General features: G+C 43.1%; 1 protein-coding gene across 1 annotated transcript in view; it reads left to right on the top strand.

Annotated features, from left to right (window-relative positions):
- Positions 1-17124: 17124 nt before the first annotated feature.
- Positions 17125-18316, top strand: part of LOC139405471 (regulating synaptic membrane exocytosis protein 3-like) — a 68092-nt gene continuing 66900 nt past the window's right edge. The window contains exon 1 of the mRNA XM_071147801.1: positions 17125-17302. The gene's annotated coding sequence lies outside the window, so the exon portion shown is untranslated. The remainder of the gene's footprint in view (positions 17303-18316) is intronic.

Here is an 18316-nt window from a genome sequence, read left to right as displayed (position 1 = left end):
GCTGCCCATTCGTTACTGAACGTACATGAGGTCATTCCTCTAAGCACTCCAGGTTCATCAGGCTGGCGGTGGTTCGGCCTGGTCTATCAGTAACGGCATGTCTGCCCCCATCTCAGGCATCGCACAGGAGGTGGAGGAGAAATATGAATACACAAAACCATTGTAAATGTACAGCGTCACATTAAATGCAATGCAAGCCAACAATAATAGTTCCCAATCAAAAGTGGCATTTAATGGTGTAGCTGAATATACCTCAAATATATGTTCTTCGGGTTCACCATGGCTGAGCCTAGCTGACTGTGTTGCATCCCTGCATATTTGACATCTTCTGGGTTCTCAGTGGTGTTGATGCTTTGCCTCCAGTCATTGCAGACTTCTGCCGGGGAGTTCTGGATGTTCTTCGTGTTCCCCAGGGCATCATGGAGCTGACGGAGGCCTGAACAGACCCCGTCTAACTGGGAGTGGATTGCAGCCTGGAGAGTGGGGACAGATAATTGTAAATTTGTTCAGATAGGCAGGGTTTTACATGAATCAAAAGGGCAGTATAGATTCACAGAATGCAGCCCGATTTTCAAAGCTAAACAAACTCCAGATATAGCTAGGTGATCAATAAATCATGGGATTTATGTCAGTTGCTAGGTCTTAGCAGGTGAATGATTAACTGTCCGTTGATTATGCTAGCTAGCTATGGCTCCATACAGAATCAAACTAGCTAGCTTAAAAATAGCTTGCAAAATAACTTTACCTAATTGATTTTGGTAGCTAGCATCAGACAATGTTGGACCTACAATCTCTGAATAACAATACATACCAAACACCTGTAACAAAGAAGAAAAAAATCTTGCTCCCTAGCAATAAAATAAAGACATTTAAAGACTAACTGAACATGTCGATTGTAATGTGTTTTTCTGTCGCTAATTAGAAACATGTGATTTCAGTCCTGGGGCTCCGGAGTGGCTCAGCGGTCTAAGGCACTGCATCGCAGTGATAGAGGCGTCGTTATAGACCATGGTTTGATTCCAGGCTGTATCACAACCGGCCGTGATTGGGAGTCCCATAGTGCGGTGGACAATTGGCCCAGCGTCGTCCAGGTTTGGCCCGGGGTAGGCCGTCATTGTAAATAAGAATTTGTTCTTAACTGACTTGCCTAGTTAAATAAAGGTTGGATAAAAACAAACAGGAATTCAGTCCTGTTTCCTGACTGATTCTGCATTTGGTTCATGATGTTTGTCCCTCATGTGACACTGTAAGAAGCCTATTTCACTTCCTCAAAATCGCCAGAATGAATCAAATATTGAGAAGGCTTTTCAGGACCTACAGTTGGCTTTTGATGTTATTCAAAGGCAGGTTTTGGAATTGAAACTTGTGCTTAATGCATAGAAAACAACATTTATGAAAGCTAACAGTTGGAATCACTTCCAGATTTTAACTATAAAAGGACAGCAAATTGATAGGGTTACCTCCTATAAGTATCTTGGGATTTGGTTAGCTGAAAAGCTAACTTTTAAACAGCACATTTGTTAACTTGACCAAGAAACTGAAGTTGAAATTGGGTTGATATTTTTAGGAAAAAATCTTGCTTTTCAGCGTTAGTCAGAAAGGATCTTGTTCACCCCATGTTAGTGGGATAATAAACATTGTCAAATCAAAACCTAACCTTCATTTACCCATTGTGACGTTCAAATGTTCCAAACTCCATTTTAGACTGGCTTTGACCAAACGTTTTCCTAATTTACACTTTTTAGTCCATTTTAGACTGGCTTTGACCAAACGTTTTCCTGATTTACACTTTTTAGTCCATTTTGAAACTAGAATAACTGTTTCGGACTCGTATAGATGCCGTTTTCAAAGGCAGTCACTCTTTAAATTTACACGCCATGACAGCTAACGGCTGGACTTCTTTTGTGGAACATGCACAAACAGTCTCTGAAAACCTCATCTGATTCCCACCTCCCAGAGCTCCTGTTCTCTCTGTCTCCTTGCTAGAAAATTGCTATTTGTACATCTACAAATATTTTTCAAATAGTAGCCGGGAGTTGTCCAGTGACTCGAGCCTATCAGATGAGCTTCAATGCCTTCTATGCTCGCTTCGAGGCAAGCAACACTGAACCATACATGAGAGCACCAGCTGTTCTGGACAACTGTGTGATCACACTCCTTTAAACAGGTCAACATTTACAAGGCCGCAGGGCCAGACGGATTACCAGGGCGCATACTCAGAGCTGATCAACTGGCAAGTGTCTTCACTGACAATTTCAGCCTCTCCCTGGCCCAGTCTGTAATACCTACGTGTTTCAAGAAGACTGCATAGTTCCTGTGCCCAAGAACACCAAGGTAACCTGTGTAAATGACTATCACAGCGCCCCCAGGTGGTGAGGGTAGGCAACAACACATCCACCACGCTGACCCTCAACACGGGGGCCCCTCAGGGGTGTGTGCTTAATCCCCTCCTGTACTTCCTGTTCACCCACGGCTGCGTGGCTGCACACAATTCCAACACCATCATGAGGTTTTCATACAACGATAAGACAGCCTATAGGGAGGAGGTCAGAGACCTGGCAGTGTGGTTCCAGGACAACAACCTCTCCCTCAATGTGAACAAGGCAAAGGAGCTGCTCGTGGACTACAGGAAACGGAGGGCTGAGCACGCCCCTCATTCACATCGCCGGGCTGTAGTGGAGCAGGTGGAGAGATTCAAGATCCTCGGTGTCCACTAAGATCCTATCATGGAACAAACACACCAAGACAGTCATGAAGAGGGAATGACAACGCCTCTTCCTCCTCAGGAGGCTGAAAAGATTTGACATCGGGGCCCTCGGGATCCTCAAAGAGTTCTACAGCTGCACCACATTAGAGCATTAGAGCATCTTGAATCACCGCCTGGTATAGCAACTGCTCGGCCTCTGACCGTAATGCTCCACAGAGGGTAGTGCGTACGGCCCAGTACATCACTGGGGCCAAGCTTCCTGCCATCCAGGACCTCTATACCAGGCGGTGTCAGAGGAAGGCCTAAAAAATGGTCAAATACTCCAACCACGTTGACTCAGTTCTGGTACTCATTATTACCTCAACTACCAGGTACTCCCACACGTTGACTCAGTACTGGTACTCCTTATAGTCTCAATATTACCTCAACCACCTGGTACCCTGCACATTGACTCAGTACTGGTACTCCTTATAGTCTCATTATTAACCCAAACACCTGTTACCCTGGTACCCTGCACCTGGTACCCTGGTACCCTGGTACCCTGGTACCCTGCACCTGGTACCCTGCACCTGCTACCCTGCACCTGATACCCTGGTACCCTTCACCTGGTACCCTGGTACCCTGCACCTGGTACCCTGAACCTGGTACCCTGGTACCCTGCACCTGGTAGCCTGGTACCCTGCACCTGGTACCCTGGTACCCTGGCACCCTGCACCTGGTACCCTGGTACCCTGCACCTGGTACCCTGGTACCCTGAATCTGGTACCCTGTTACCCTGCACCTGGTACTCCTTGTTTGTTGCCGTGCTATTGTTATTTTATTGTGTTACTATTTCCTGTTTTTATTTAGCTAATTGTTCTTAGTTGTTAACTCTGCGCCGTTCTGAAAAGGGCCCATATTTAAGAGTTTCAATGTAAAGTCTACACCTGTTGTCTACACCTATTGTCTACACCTGTTGTCTACACCTATTGTTGTATACACCTGTTGTATGTGAAAAATACAATTTAATTCGATTTGAACCAAAAACGTGTTTTTCCCCCCTTCATATTCACAACTCATAAAGTTACACATTTTAAAATGTGTTTAAAACTACAGATCAATTTGACATGTTTTAAATCATTACGGATGATTTATCTCCGTAGATATCATGTAGCAGAGGTGGAGCTGGAGAGGTGTGTGTGTGTTGTTGTGTTGTGTGTTATGTTGTGTTGTGTGTTATGTTGTGTGTGATGTGTTGTGTGTGTGTTATGTTGTGTTGTGTTGTGTGTTATGTTGTGTGTGTTATGTTGTGTGTGTGTTATGATGTGTGTGTTATGTTGTGTGTGTGTTATGAAGTGTGTGTGTGTGTGTTATGCTGTGTGTGTGTTATGCTGTGTGTGTGTTATGAAGTGTGTGCTATGTTGTGTGTGTGTGTTATGTTGTGTGTTATGGTGTGTGTGTGTTATGTTGTGTGTGTGTGTTATGAAGTGTGTGTGTGTGTGTTATGTTGTGTGTGTGTGTGTTATGTTGTGTGTTATGTTGTGTGTTATGTTGTGTGTTATGTTGTGTGTTATGTTGTGTGTGGGTGTGTTATGTTGTGTGTTATGTTGTGTGTTATGTTGTGTGTTATGTTGTGTGTTATGTTGTGTGTGGGTGTGTTATGTTTAACAGCCTTCAATAAATAGACTCACCCTTTATTGTTAAGCATCTCCACACAGCCAGACGCTGAATAAATCACACAAACTGACTCACTTCGAGTATACATCCCAAATTGCACCCTATTCCCTATATATATATAGCACACTTCTTTTGACCCGAATCCTATGGGCCCTGGTCGAAATGAGTGCACTCTAAAAGGAATAGGTGGCCATTTGGGATGCGAGGGTGTTGACTACGTCAATCTTCTGCAGTGATAATATCTGATTAAGTCAGGCTATTTGTTAGGGATACAAGAGACCATGCAATGAATATTCATGTTTCTGGGATTGTTGGCTAAACAGCCCAGTACAGTTTTACAGATGAATATTCATGTTTCTGGGAGTGTTGGCTAAACAGCCCAGTACAGTTTTACAGATGAATATTCATGTTTCTGGGAGTGTTGGCTAAACAGCCTAGTACAGTTTTACAGATGAATATTCATGTTTCTGGGATTGTTGGCTAAACAGCCCAGTACAGTTTTACAGATGAATATTCATGTTTCTGGGATTGTTGGCTAAACAGCCCAGTACAGTTTTACAGATGAATATTCATGTTATAGATTTAGTGATTTAGTGAATTATTTATGCATTAGCTGGGAGAGGAGGAGAGGAGAAGGGAAGTGCATGCAGGGAGAATCAAAGAGAAGAGAGGAGAGGGAGAAACGCCACACACACAAAAACAAACACTCATCCATCTCAAGCAGATGCCCTTTTGTAGGGAACAACAAGCTGGGCAGAGACAGCCTATTCTTCTAATTCAATATCTTGGATGGACGAGTCTCTCTCTCTCTCTCTCACACACACACACACACACACACACACACACACACACACATACACACACACACACACACACACACACACACACACACACGTGTGTGTACAGGATGGAGAGGAGCAGCAGTACTAGATCTCTGTGTGTGTGTGTACAGGACGGAGAAGAGCAGCTGTACTAGATCTCTCTGTGTGTGTACAGGACGGAGAGGAGCAGCAGTACTAGATCTCTCTGTGTGTGTACAGGATGGAGAGGAGCAGCAGTACTAGATCTCTCTGTGTGTGTACAGGACGGAGAGGAGCAGCAGTACTAGATCTCTCTGTGTGTGTACAGGACGGAGAGGAGCAGCAGTACTAGATCTCTCTGTGTGTGTACAGGATGGAGAGGAGCAGCTGTACTAGATCTCTGTGTGTGTGTACAGGACGGAGAGGAGCAGCAGTACTAGATCTCTGTGTGTGTACAGGACGGAGAGGAGCAGCAGTACTAGATCTCTGTGTGTGTGTACAGGACGGAGACGAGCAGCTGTACTAGATCTCTGTGTGTGTGTGTACAGGACGGAGAGGAGCAGCAGTACTAGATCTCTGTGTGTGTGTACAGGACGGAGAGGAGCAGCAGAACTAGATCTCTGTGTGTGTGTACAGGACGGAGAGGAGCAGCAGTACTAGATCTCTGTGTGTGTGTACAGGACGGAGAGGAGCAGCAGTACTAGATCTCTGTGTGTGTGTACAGGACGGAGAGGAGCAGCAGTACTAGATCTCTCTGTGTGTGTACAGGATGGAGAGGAGCAGCAGTACTAGATCTCTGTGTGTGTGTACAGGACGGAGAGGAGCAGCAGTACTAGATCTCTGTGTGTGTGTGTACAGGATGGAGAGGAGCAGCAGTACTAGATCTCTGTGTGTGTGTGTGTACAGGATGGAGAGGAGCAGCAGTACTAGATCTCTCTGTGTGTGTGTACAGGATGGAGAGGAGCAGCAGTACTAGATCTCTCTGTGTGTGTGTACAGGACGGAGAGGAGCAGCAGTACTAGATCTCTCTGTGTGTGTACAGGACGGAGAGGAGCAGCAGTACTAGATCTCTGTGTGTGTGTGTGTACAGGATGGAGAGGAGCAGCAGTACTAGATCTCTCTGTGTGTGTACAGGACGGAGAGGAGCAGCAGTACTAGATCTCTGTGTGTGTGTACAGGACGGAGAGGAGCAGCTGTACTAGATCTCTCTGTGTGTGTACAGGACGGAGAGGAGCAGCAGTACTAGATCTCTGTGTGTGTGTGTGTACAGGATGGAGAGGAGCAGCAGTACTAGATCTCTGTGTGTGTGTGTACAGGACGGAGAGGAGCAGCTGTACTAGATCTCTCTGTGTGTGTACAGGACGGAGAGGAGCAGCAGTACTAGATCTGTGTGTGTGTGTGTGTACAGGATGGAGAGGAGCAGCAGTACTAGATCTCTCTGTGTGTGTGTACAGGACGGAGAGGAGCAGCAGTACTAGATCTCTCTGTGTGTGTACAGGACGGAGAGGAGCAGCAGTACTAGATCTCTGTGTGTGTGTACAGGACGGAGAGGAGCAGCAGTACTAGATCTCTCTGTGTGTGTACAGGACGGAGAGGAGCAGCAGTACTAGATCTCTCTGTGTGTGTGTACAGGACGGAGAGGAGCAGCAGAACTAGATCTCTGTGTGTGTGTACAGGACGGAGAGGAGCAGCAGTACTAGATCTCTCTGTGTGTGTACAGGACGGAGAGGAGCAGCAGTACTAGATCTCTGTGTGTGTGTACAGGACGGAGAGGAGCAGCAGTACTAGATCTCTGTGTGTGTACAGGACGGAGAGGAGCAGCAGTACTAGATCTCTGTGTGTGTGTGTGTACAGGACGGAGAGGAGCAGCAGAACTAGATCTCTGTGTGTGTACAGGACGGAGAGGAGCAGCAGAACTAGATCTCTCTGTGTGTGTACAGGACGGAGAGGAGCAGCAGTACTAGATCTCTCTGTGTGTGTACAGGACGGAGAGGAGCAGCAGTACTAGATCTCTCTGTGTGTGTACAGGACGGAGAGGAGCAGCAGTACTAGAACTCTCTGTGTGTGTACAGTACGGAGAGGAGCAGCAGTACTAGATCTCTGTGTGTGTGTACAGGACGGAGAGGAGCAGCTGTACTAGATCTCTCTGTGTGTGTACAGGACGGAGAGGAGCAGCAGTACTAGATCTCTGTGTGTGTGTACAGGATGGAGAGGAGCAGCAGTACTAGATCTCTGTGTGTGTGTACAGGACGGAGAGGAGCAGCAGTACTAGATCTCTGTGTGTGTACAGGATGGAGAGGAGCAGCAGTACTAGATCTCTCTGTGTGTGTACAGGACGGAGAGGAGCAGCAGTACTAGATCTCTGTGTGTGTGTGTGTACAGGATGGAGAGGAGCAGCAGTACTAGATCTCTCTGTGTGTGTGTACAGGACGGAGAGGAGCAGCAGTACTAGATCTCTCTGTGTGTGTACAGGACGGAGAGGAGCAGCAGTACTAGATCTCTGTGTGTGTGTACAGGACGGAGAGGAGCAGCAGTACTAGATCTCTCTGTGTGTGTACAGGACGGAGAGGAGCAGCAGTACTAGATCTCTCTGTGTGTGTGTACAGGACGGAGAGGAGCAGCAGAACTAGATCTCTGTGTGTGTGTACAGGACGGAGAGGAGCAGCAGTACTAGATCTCTCTGTGTGGGTACATGACGGAGAGGAGCAGCAGTTCTAGATCTCTGTGTGTGTGTACAGGACGGAGAGGAGCAGCAGTTCTAGATCTCTGTGTGTGTACAGGTCGGAGAGGAGCAGCAGTACTAGATCTCTGTGTGTGTGTGTGTACAGGACGGAGAGGAGAAGCAGAACTAGATCTCTGTGTGTGTACAGGACGGAGAGGAGCAGCAGAACTAGATCTCTCTGTGTGTGTACAGGACGGAGAGGAGCAGCAGTACTAGATCTCTCTGTGTGTGTACAGGACGGAGAGGAGCAGCAGTACTAGATCTCTCTGTGTGTGTACAGGACGGAGAGGAGCAGCAGTACTAGAACTCTCTGTGTGTGTACAGGACGGAGAGGAGCAGCAGTACTAGATCTCTGTGTGTGTGTACAGGACGGAGAGGAGCAGCTGTACTAGATCTCTCTGTGTGTGTACAGGACGGAGAGGAGCAGCAGTACTAGATCTCTGTGTGTGTGTACAGGATGGAGAGGAGCAGCAGTACTAGATCTCTGTGTGTGTGTACAGGACGGAGAGGAGCAGCAGTACTAGATCTCTGTGTGTGTACAGGATGGAGAGGAGCAGCAGTACTAGATCTCTGTGTGTGTGTACAGGACGGAGAGGAGCAGCAGTACTAGATCTCTCTGTGTGTGTGTCCAGAGTCAGTATAGTGGATTAGCTCAGCGTTGACCCCATCCGCTATGAGCCAGGCCCAGTAATATGTTTAACGTGCATCTCCACGGATGTTATTGACTCTGTGCTATATACAACCAGCTACTGCTGTTGTAACATTTAACACGTTGAACTGGGCTCCCGAGTGGCGCAGCGGTCTAAGGCACTGCATCTCAGTGCAAGAAAGTGTCACTACACGGCCTGGTTCGAATCCAGGCTGTATCACATCCGGCTGTGATTGGGAGACCCATTGTCACCCCCTGACCTTAGATATCTCTGTTTTCTTTATATTTTGGTTAGGTCAGGGTGTGACTAGTGTGGATACGCTAGTTTTTAATTGTCTAGGGGTTTTGTAGGTCTAGGTATTTGTATGTTTATGTTGGCCTGATATGGTATAGAGGCAACTGTTTATCGTTGTCTCTAATTGGGGATCCTATTTAGGTAGCCATTTTCCCTTTTGGTGTTTGTGGGTTCTTGTCTATGTGTAGTTGCCTGTCAGCACTCATTTGTTTTGCTTCACGTGTCGTTTTGTTATTTTGGTTAATTTGTTCAGTGTTCATTCTTAATATAATAAAGAATGTACACACACCACGCTGGGCCTTGGTCCGGTTCATACCACGAACGTGACAACCACAGGACGCTGCACAAACGGCCCGCCGTCGTCAGGGACGACCGTCGATGTAAATAACAATTTGTTCTTTAACTGAATTGCCAAGTTAAATAACGGTTCAATTTAAAAACACAAATCTCTATGTTATTGACTCTGTGCTATATACACCAGTCTACTGCTGTCAGACACAGTACTGTTGTCAGGCCAAACAAGGAAACCATTTTGGGACATAACTATGTTGTAGCTACAAATAGGAGATTGTCCTGGTTAGGTTATCAGGAGGGACTCAGGGTCTTGACCTGCCTATCTGGACTAATAAAATAGGCATTTGTCACTTGCTAATGATTATAGGCTTAAACAATTCACAACTTATTTTTAATTGAGTGATTCTTCCTTCTAACCATCAATAGAAACAAGAATAGTGATTTAGAGAAAGTGGTTTGTTTTAACAGTAATCTGTCCTTGGCTTTTTTTGGTGCAATTTCCCTTCATTTACCCCTTAGTTAATATGTTATTTTACATGGTAGTTTATACGGTTGTTAATATGTTCTTTTATATGGTAGTTTATATAGTAGTTAATATGTTCTTTTATATGGTAGTTTATATAGTAGTTAATATGTTATTTTACATGGTAGTTAATATGTTATTTTATATGGTAGTTTATACAGTTGTTTACATGGTAGTTTATTCGGTTGTTTATATGTTTGTTTACATGGTAGTTTACATGGTAGTTTATACGGTAGTTTATGTGGTAGTTTATATGGTAGTTTATGTGGTAGTTTATGTGGTCGTTTTTTATGTGGTAGTTTATGTGGTAGTTTATATGGTAGTTTATGTGGTAGTTTATGTGGTAGTTTATGTGGTAGTTTATATGGTCGTTTTTTATGTGGTAGTTTATGTGGTAGTTTATATGGTAGTTTACATGGTAGTTTACATGGTAGTTTATATGGTAGTTTATGTGGTAGTTTATGTAGTAGTTTTTTATGTGGTAGTTTATGTGGTAGTTTATATGGTAGTTTATGTGGTCGTTTTTTATGTGGTAGTTTATGTGGTAGTTTATATGGTAGTTTATGTGGTCGTTTTTTATGTGGTAGTTTATGTGGTAGTTTATATGGTAGTTTATGTGGTACTTTATGTGGTAGTTTATATGGTCGTTTTTTATGTGGTAGTTTATGTGGTACTTTATGTGGTAGTTTATATGGTAGTTTATGTGGTAGTTTATGTGGTACTTTATGTGGTAGTTTATATGGTAGTTTGACCTCATTTCAAGATGGCTGCTACCTACATTCCGTTTAGCATTGTGAAGCATAAACGAAATAAACACAGAATATGTTGATAAGCCGGGACTCCACAGATCACGAGGATATCTTCTCTGTCTGCCTGTGACCTTCCGTTATTGATCACCAGCCCCGAGAGTCACAATGTTTATTTTACACAACGTTTTCACGCTGTAGGCATCCATAACTACGGAACATTGACAGTCTTGTAGCCAAGGGATATGCAGTTGACCTGGGTGGGATAAAGAAAGGCCTGGAACCTTTTTATGCGTTGGTTCAGAGACTAAATACACAGAGCACGCTGCATTACATTGTAAACAGATTTCATCACTTTAATTTTATCGCTTTAGCATAAAAGATACAGTGCCTTGCGAAAGTATTCGGCCCCCTTGAACTTTGCGACCTTTTGCCATATTTCAGGCTTCAAACATAAAGATAGAAAACTGTATTTTTTTGTGAAGAATCAACAACAAGTGGGACACAATCATGAAGTGGAACGACATTTATTGGATATTTCAAACTTTTTTAACAAATCAAAAACTGAAAAATTGGGCGTGCAAAATTATTCAGCCCCTTTACTTTCAGTGCAGAAAACTCTCTCCAGAAGTTCAGTGAGGATCTCTGAATGATCCAATGTTGACCTAAATGACAAATGATGATAAATACAATCCACCTGTGTGTAATCAAGTCTCCGTATAAATGCACCTGCACCGTGATAGTCTCAGAGGTCCGTTAAAAGCGCAGAGAGCATCATGAAGAACAAGGAACACACCAGGCAGGTCCGAGATACTGTTGTGAAGAAGTTTAAAGCCGGATTTGGATACAAAAAGATTTCCCAAGCTTTAAACATCCCAAGGAGCACTGTGCAAGCGATAATATTGAAATGGAAGGAGTATCAGACCACTGCAAATCTACCAAGACCTGGCCGTCCCTCTAAACTTTCAGCTCATACAAGGAGAAGACTGATCAGAGATGCAGCCAAGAGGCCCATGATCACTATGGATGAACTGCAGAGATCTACAGCTGAGTTGGGAGACTCTGTCCATAGGACAACAATCAGTCGTATATTGCACAAATCTGGCCTTTATGGAAGAGTGGCAAGAAAGCCATTTCTTAAAGATATCCATAAAAAGTGTCGTTTAAAGTTTGCCACAAGCCACCTGGGAGACACACCAAACATGTGGAAGAAGGTGCTCTCGTCAGATGAAACCAAAATTGAACTTTTTGGCAACAATGCAAAACATTATGTTTGGGGTAAAAGCAACACCCTGAACACACCATCCCCACTGTCAAACATGGTGGTGGCAGCATCATGGTTTGGGCCTGTTTTTCTTCAGCAGGGACAGGGAAGATGGTTAAAATTGATGGGAAGATGGATGGAGCCAAATACAGGACCATTCTGGAAGAAAACCTGATGGAGTCTGCAAAAGACCTGAGACTGGGACGGAGATTTGTCTTCCAACCAGACAATGATTCAAAACATAAAGCAAAATCTACAATGGAATGGTTCAAAAATAAACATATCCAGGTGTTAGAATGGCCAAGTCAAAGTCCAGACCTGAATCCAATCGAGAATCTGTGTAAAGAACTGAAAACTGCTGTTCACAAATGCTCTCCATCCAACCTCACTGAGCTCGAGCTGTTTTGCAAGGAGGAATGGGAAAGAATTTCAGTCTCTCGATGTGCAAAACTGATAGAGACATACCCCAAGCGACTTACAGCTGTAATCGCAGCAAAAGGTGGCGCTACAAAGTATTAACTTAAGGGGGCTGAATAATTTTGCACGCCCAATTTTTCAGTTTTTGATTTGTTAAAAAAGTTTGAAATATCCAATAAATCTCGTTCCACTTCATGATTGTGTCCCACTTGTTGTTGATTCTTCACAAAAAAATACAGTTTTATATCTTTATGTTTGAAGCCTGAAATGTGGCAAAAGTTCGCAAAGTTCAAGGGGGCCGAATACTTTCGCAAGGCACTGTACCTTCTCAAGGGGGAAGGGGGGGGGCTACAAAAAATATAGAACGGGAACCTAAAAGGAATGCAGCTGTGAATAATGTTTAAGGACACTTGGAAACATCCCGTGTTGCCAACTCCTCAATAAGGAAAGTAGCTATTGACTGTCCTAAAAGTCGCTAGAAGTTGATAAATGACATCATCACCTAATTTGCATAATTGGCCGTGTGCATGTAATTGTGATGGACGCTGTAGGACGCTGAATATCGTCGTGGGAGAGACAAAAAGTGAGTTAAAAACACTGGTTCCGTGACCACACCTGCCAACACATACTACAACATCTGACCATTTCTAGTTGTTGTAGGTTTATCAATCCCATTTTTTTTCTGATATTCTTCACATGTTGTGGAAGCCATCTGATGTGTTTCCAGTTCTAGACATCAATAATTCATTTATAACTTGTCAATGAAAGATGACTTTCGAAATAACAAAAACACAAAAAAAATGTTTTTTTTTAAATGTGTGCTTGATCCTTTGTATTCTGAACTATGTAACTCCTATCTATCTTCTGATATCTTTTTAGCATGTAATTACACATTAATTTATTAAGTTACTTTTGGGTATGTCTATTTAGGTGGGAAATCTACATTATGCAATAAATAGGATAAATGGTCCACTATAGACTATATGGGTCACTATGGTATAGGTGGAATGTGACAATCTGTCTATAACCAGCCTGTGGAGGTCTATAACTCCATTCCTATTCTATTCAGAGTTTAGAGAAATAAATCACATTGGAAATTTGCTTTAATCAGACTGGTTAATGAGCTGTAATCAGACTGGTTAATGATCTATAATGAGACTGGTTAATGAGATATAATCAGACTGGTTAATGATCTATAATCAGACCGGTTAATGAGCTGTAATCAGACTGGTTAATGAGAAATAATCAGACTGGTTAATAATCTATAATGAGACTGGTTAATGAGATATAATCAGACTGGTTAATGATCTATAATCAGACTGTCAAGTTCTGACCTTGATTTCCGTTGTTTTGTATTTATTTAGTATGGTCAGGGCGTGAGTTGGGTGGGCAGTCTATGTTTGTTTTTCTATGTTTTGGGGCATTTCTATGTTTTCGGCCTAGTATGGTTCTCAATCAGAGGCAGGTGTCATTAGTTGTCTCTGATTGAGAATCATACTTAGGTAGCCTGGGTTTCACTGTGTGTTGGTGGGTGATTGTTCCTGTCCCTGTGTTTGTTGTCACAGGATAGGCTGTATAGGTTTTTCACGTTCCGTTGGTTGTTTTGTAGAGTTAAGTTATTTCATGTATCGTTCATTTTCCATTAAAGAAACATGAGTAACCACCACGCTGCTTTTTGGTCTGCTTCTCCTTCGACAGACGAACGTCATTACACAGACTGGTTATTGAGCTGTAATCAGACTGGTTAATGAGCTATAATCAGACTGGTTAATAAGCTATCATCAGACTGGTTAATGATCTATAATCAGACTGGTTATTGAGCTGTAATCAGACTGGTTAATGATCTATAATCAGACTGGTTAATGATCTATAATCAGACTGGTTATTGAGCTGTAATCAGACTGGTTAATGATCTATAATCAGACTGGTTAATGATCTATAATCAGACTGGTTATTGAGCTGTAATCAGACTGGTTAATGATCTATAATCAGACTGGTTAATGAGCTATAATCAGACTGGTTAATGAGCTATAATCAGACTGGTTAATGAGCTATAATCAGACTGGTTAATGAGCTATAATCAGACTGGTTAATGATATATAATCAGACGGGTTAATGATCTATAATCAGACTGGTTAATGAGCTGTAATCAGACTGGTTATTGAGCTGTAATCAGACTGGTTAATGAGCTATAATCAGACTGGTTAATGAGCTATAATCAGACTGGTTAATGATCTATAATCAGACTGGTTAATGAGCTGTAATCAGACTGGTTAATGAGATATAATCAGACTGGTTAATGAGCTGTAATCAGACTGGTTAATGATCTATAATCAGACTGGTTAATGAGCTATAATCAGACTGGTTAATGGGCTATAATCAGACTGGTTAATGATCTATAATCCGACTGGTTAATGAGATATAATCAGACTGGTTAATGATCTATAATGAGACTGGTTAATGATCTATAATCAGACTGGTTAATGAGCTATGATCAGACGGGTTAATGAGCTGTAATCAGACTGGTTAATGATCTATAATGAGACTGGTTAATGATCTATAATCAGACTGGTTAATGAGTTATAATCAGACTGGTTAATGACTATATAATCAGACTGGTTAATGATCTATTATCAGACTGGTTAATGATCTATAATCAGACTGGTTAATGATCTATAATCAGACTGGTTAATGATCTATAATCAGACTGGTTAATGATCTATAATCAGACTGGTTATTGATCTATAATCAGACTGGTTAATGAGCTATAATCAGACTGATTAATGATCTATAAACAGACTGGTTAATGATCTATAATCAGACTGGTTAATGATCTATAATCCGACTGGTTAATGATCTATAATCAGACTGGTTAATGATCTATAATCAGACTGGTTGATGAGCTATAATCAGACTGGTTAATGAGATATAATCAGACTGGTTGATGAGCTATAATCAGACTGGTTAATGAGATATAATCAGACTGGTTAATGAGATATAATCAGACTGGTTAATGAGATATAATCAGACTGGTTAATGATCTATAATCAGACTGGTTAATAAGATTTGTTTGTTGATTTTGGAAAACAATCCGCCCTCACTTGGCCCCGCCCCACCTACTTAGCCAATCAAACTGCGTATTTTTTATTAAACACTATGTCCTAAATAGTATGTGCCGAATTGGTAAACAGTATGCTGTTTAAGTATGTAGTACGCTAGTATGGGTATTGGGACACGGACAGTGTATTGGCCTTGCTAGTCTAGAGTACCTGTCACCTGTGATCCCTCCAGTTATATCCCTCTAATTCACAAAGCCCTCGACCTAAATACTGTATGTACCATACCATGCCATGCCAGGGCCCAGACACAGCTAAGTGGGTTAAAGTGAATAGCATTAGTGTTCACACACACACACACACACATACACACACATACACACAGCGATGGATAGAGGACATACACACTAAGGGTCCAGATGTCTTAACCAAGTGGTATGTGCTGTGCTCTCATTGAGTAACGAGATGACAGTTTAATATTCTAGTTGAGGTCATACTGGTTAAGGTCATACCAGGTCTGTTTGCCAACCCTGGTTGTTTCTGCTTCAGCTAAATGATGCTGGAGCAGCTACTTCAACTAGACAACTAGTGTCTTGTCAGATAATGAACACCCGACTCCTTTGGACCCACCAGGGAGAGATACAAGTAAACATGAGAGAGAACTCGTATTAAATGACCCTCCCAGGGCTGATCAGTATTATAAGTAGTAGTAGGCCTGTCAGTGTTGGCTGAAAGGAGGTTCACCTGTCAGTGTTGGCTGAAAGGAGGTTCACCTGTCAGTGTTGGCTGAAAGGAGGTTCACCTGTCAGTGTTGGCTGAAAGGAGGTTCACCTGTCAGTGTTGGCTGAAAGGAGGTTCACCTGTCAGTGTTGGCTGAAAGGAGATTCACCTGTCAGTGTTGGCTGAAAGGAGGTTCGCCTGTCAGTGTTGGCTGAAAGGAGGTTCACCTGTCAGTGTTGGCTGAAAGGAGATTCACCTGTCAGTGTTGGCTGAAAGGAGGTTCACCTGTCAGTGTTGGCTGAAAGGAGGTTCACCTGTCAGTGTTGGCTGAAAGGAGGTTCACCTGTCAGTGTTGGCTGAAAGGAGGTTCACCTGTCAGTGTTGGCTGAAAGGAGGTTCACCTGTCAGTGTTGGCTGAAAGGAGGTTCACCTGTCAGTGTTGGCTGAAAGGAGGTTCACCTGTCAGTGTTGGCTGAAAGGAGATTCACCTGTCAGTGTTGGCTGAAAGGAGGTTCACCTGTCAGTGCTGGCTGAAAGGAGGTTCACCTGTCAGTGCTGGCTGAAAGGAGGTTCACCTGTCAGTGTTGGCTGAAAGGAGGTTCACCTGTCAGTGTTGGCTGAAAGGAGGTTCACCTATCAGTGCTGGCTGAAAGGAGGGCTTTTCAAACACACCAGACCATTTTTTTCCTCGATTTCCCCACACCGGCCAAATTTTCCTTGATTGTTTTTAGTAAAATAATTATAATTTTGCTTAAAAAACAACAACAAGTTTGACAGGCCCGCTGTGCTTAAAAATGGACCAGCCCAAATGCCAGATGGTGAGTCCGCCCCTGATCCCCACCCTTCCTTGTAGCCTATTAGCCTGTTATCCTGCAAGCACTGCCTGTTTGGTCCAGCTCCTCCCGCATGCCACTGAAATAGTGTGTCAGGTGAGAGTAACCATGGAGATTATTTAGCTAGGAGGGAGAATGAAGGAGAGAGAGAGAGAGTGGGAGGAAATCTCTCTCTGTAGCCTATTCCTTCCCACAGTACCGCGTTTTACCGCTAGGCTTACTACAAACTCGAGAGTAGGTCGAGCCCAATAGCATCCCTTCTGCATGCCTCTTATTGCGCGCCTCTCCCTGCCTCCACCTCTCTCTCTCTCTCTCTCTCTCTCTCTCTGTCTCTCGCTCTCTCTCTCTCTCTCTCTCTCTCTGTCTCTCGCTCTCTGTGTCTCTCTGTCTCTCTCTCTGTCTCTCTCCCTCCCTCCAGTTGCTCCCGCTGCGCCTTGTGGATTCAGAGACACCAGCAAACCGAGAACCGTTGACAAGCATCGTTATCCTCACGCACCAGCAGCAAAACCCCAAATATAATCCAAAATATGACATTCTTAACGATACAGCAGAAACAACCCGTGATTTGACAACTTCTGACAAACGATTTACAGTCCGTTAGACGCTCGTAGCTGTAAACGGTAAGTGAATTGTTTTTGATTCTGCATTTCATGTTCATTTGAAGAAATGATCCGGTTATTTCCTATACCGCACCTGCTCCGGTTTCATAAACAGATGGTGCGCTATGATAATGACAATATTGATGCTGATTAAATCTCGTTTAGAATTGTTTTTTGTTGCTGCTGATTAGGCTATAGCTTGACTACCGTGGATAAACATAGCCCGACGTGTTATTAAAACGCTGGATAGTACAGCAAACAAACACTGGGAGAAGCAAAACAGCCTGCAGCTTTTAATTAGTTGGTATCTGTTTGGATTTGTTTTATGCTAATATTTCATTTTTTATATGGATGATTTTTTTTTACCGTAGGCCATTGCATTTAATATGATCAGATCACGGATGGTTGTATTGTTGCCACCACCAAGGAATCGTAGCCAATGATGTGTATACATACCCTAGATATTCTTTTCTATGTATTGGCCATTGCAGTCTTTGAAGCCACTGGTCGGCCATATTGGTACTCCCCGGTAAGGGACAGTCCTCCGTAGGAATGAATTGAATTCTACAGTATTTCAATTAAATGTTTCATGGACAAAATGACATATTTTTTTAGGTATTTAGTAACATTAGTAATCCCAAGCATTTGTACTTTTAGAAAAACATTTTGATGTCATTTTTCTTCTTGCGTTTAAGCTCCCACACTATAATTTGTGAGCTAAGAAAATGTCAATGGTGGCTAAGTGTCAAGATGGAGGCATGGCGGCGACATCACAGCACCACCTGTCTAGTGAAATATATACATCATTGATCATAGCCTCTTGCCTTTCTTTCCTGAACAAGCTCATGAGGGAGACTCAGTAATTTACAAGGCATGTTGACTAACTTCTTAGAATGTGTCTGCAGTTGCTTTTCTCCTCCATTAATGAGGGGGTTTAGGGACATAGAAAACAGTAGCATTGGTATCCGATATGTAGGCTATTTTGTGAAATGTTATCATTTATTTTCAGATTAAACCTGCTACCATGGGCACTCA

This window comes from Oncorhynchus clarkii, unplaced genomic scaffold, assembly GCF_045791955.1.
Source record: "Oncorhynchus clarkii lewisi isolate Uvic-CL-2024 unplaced genomic scaffold, UVic_Ocla_1.0 unplaced_contig_12117_pilon_pilon, whole genome shotgun sequence".
NCBI classification, from domain to species: Eukaryota; Metazoa; Chordata; class Actinopteri; order Salmoniformes; family Salmonidae; genus Oncorhynchus; species Oncorhynchus clarkii.
Note: the sequence above shows the minus strand (reverse complement) of the source record. Positions and strands in the feature narration are given on the sequence as shown.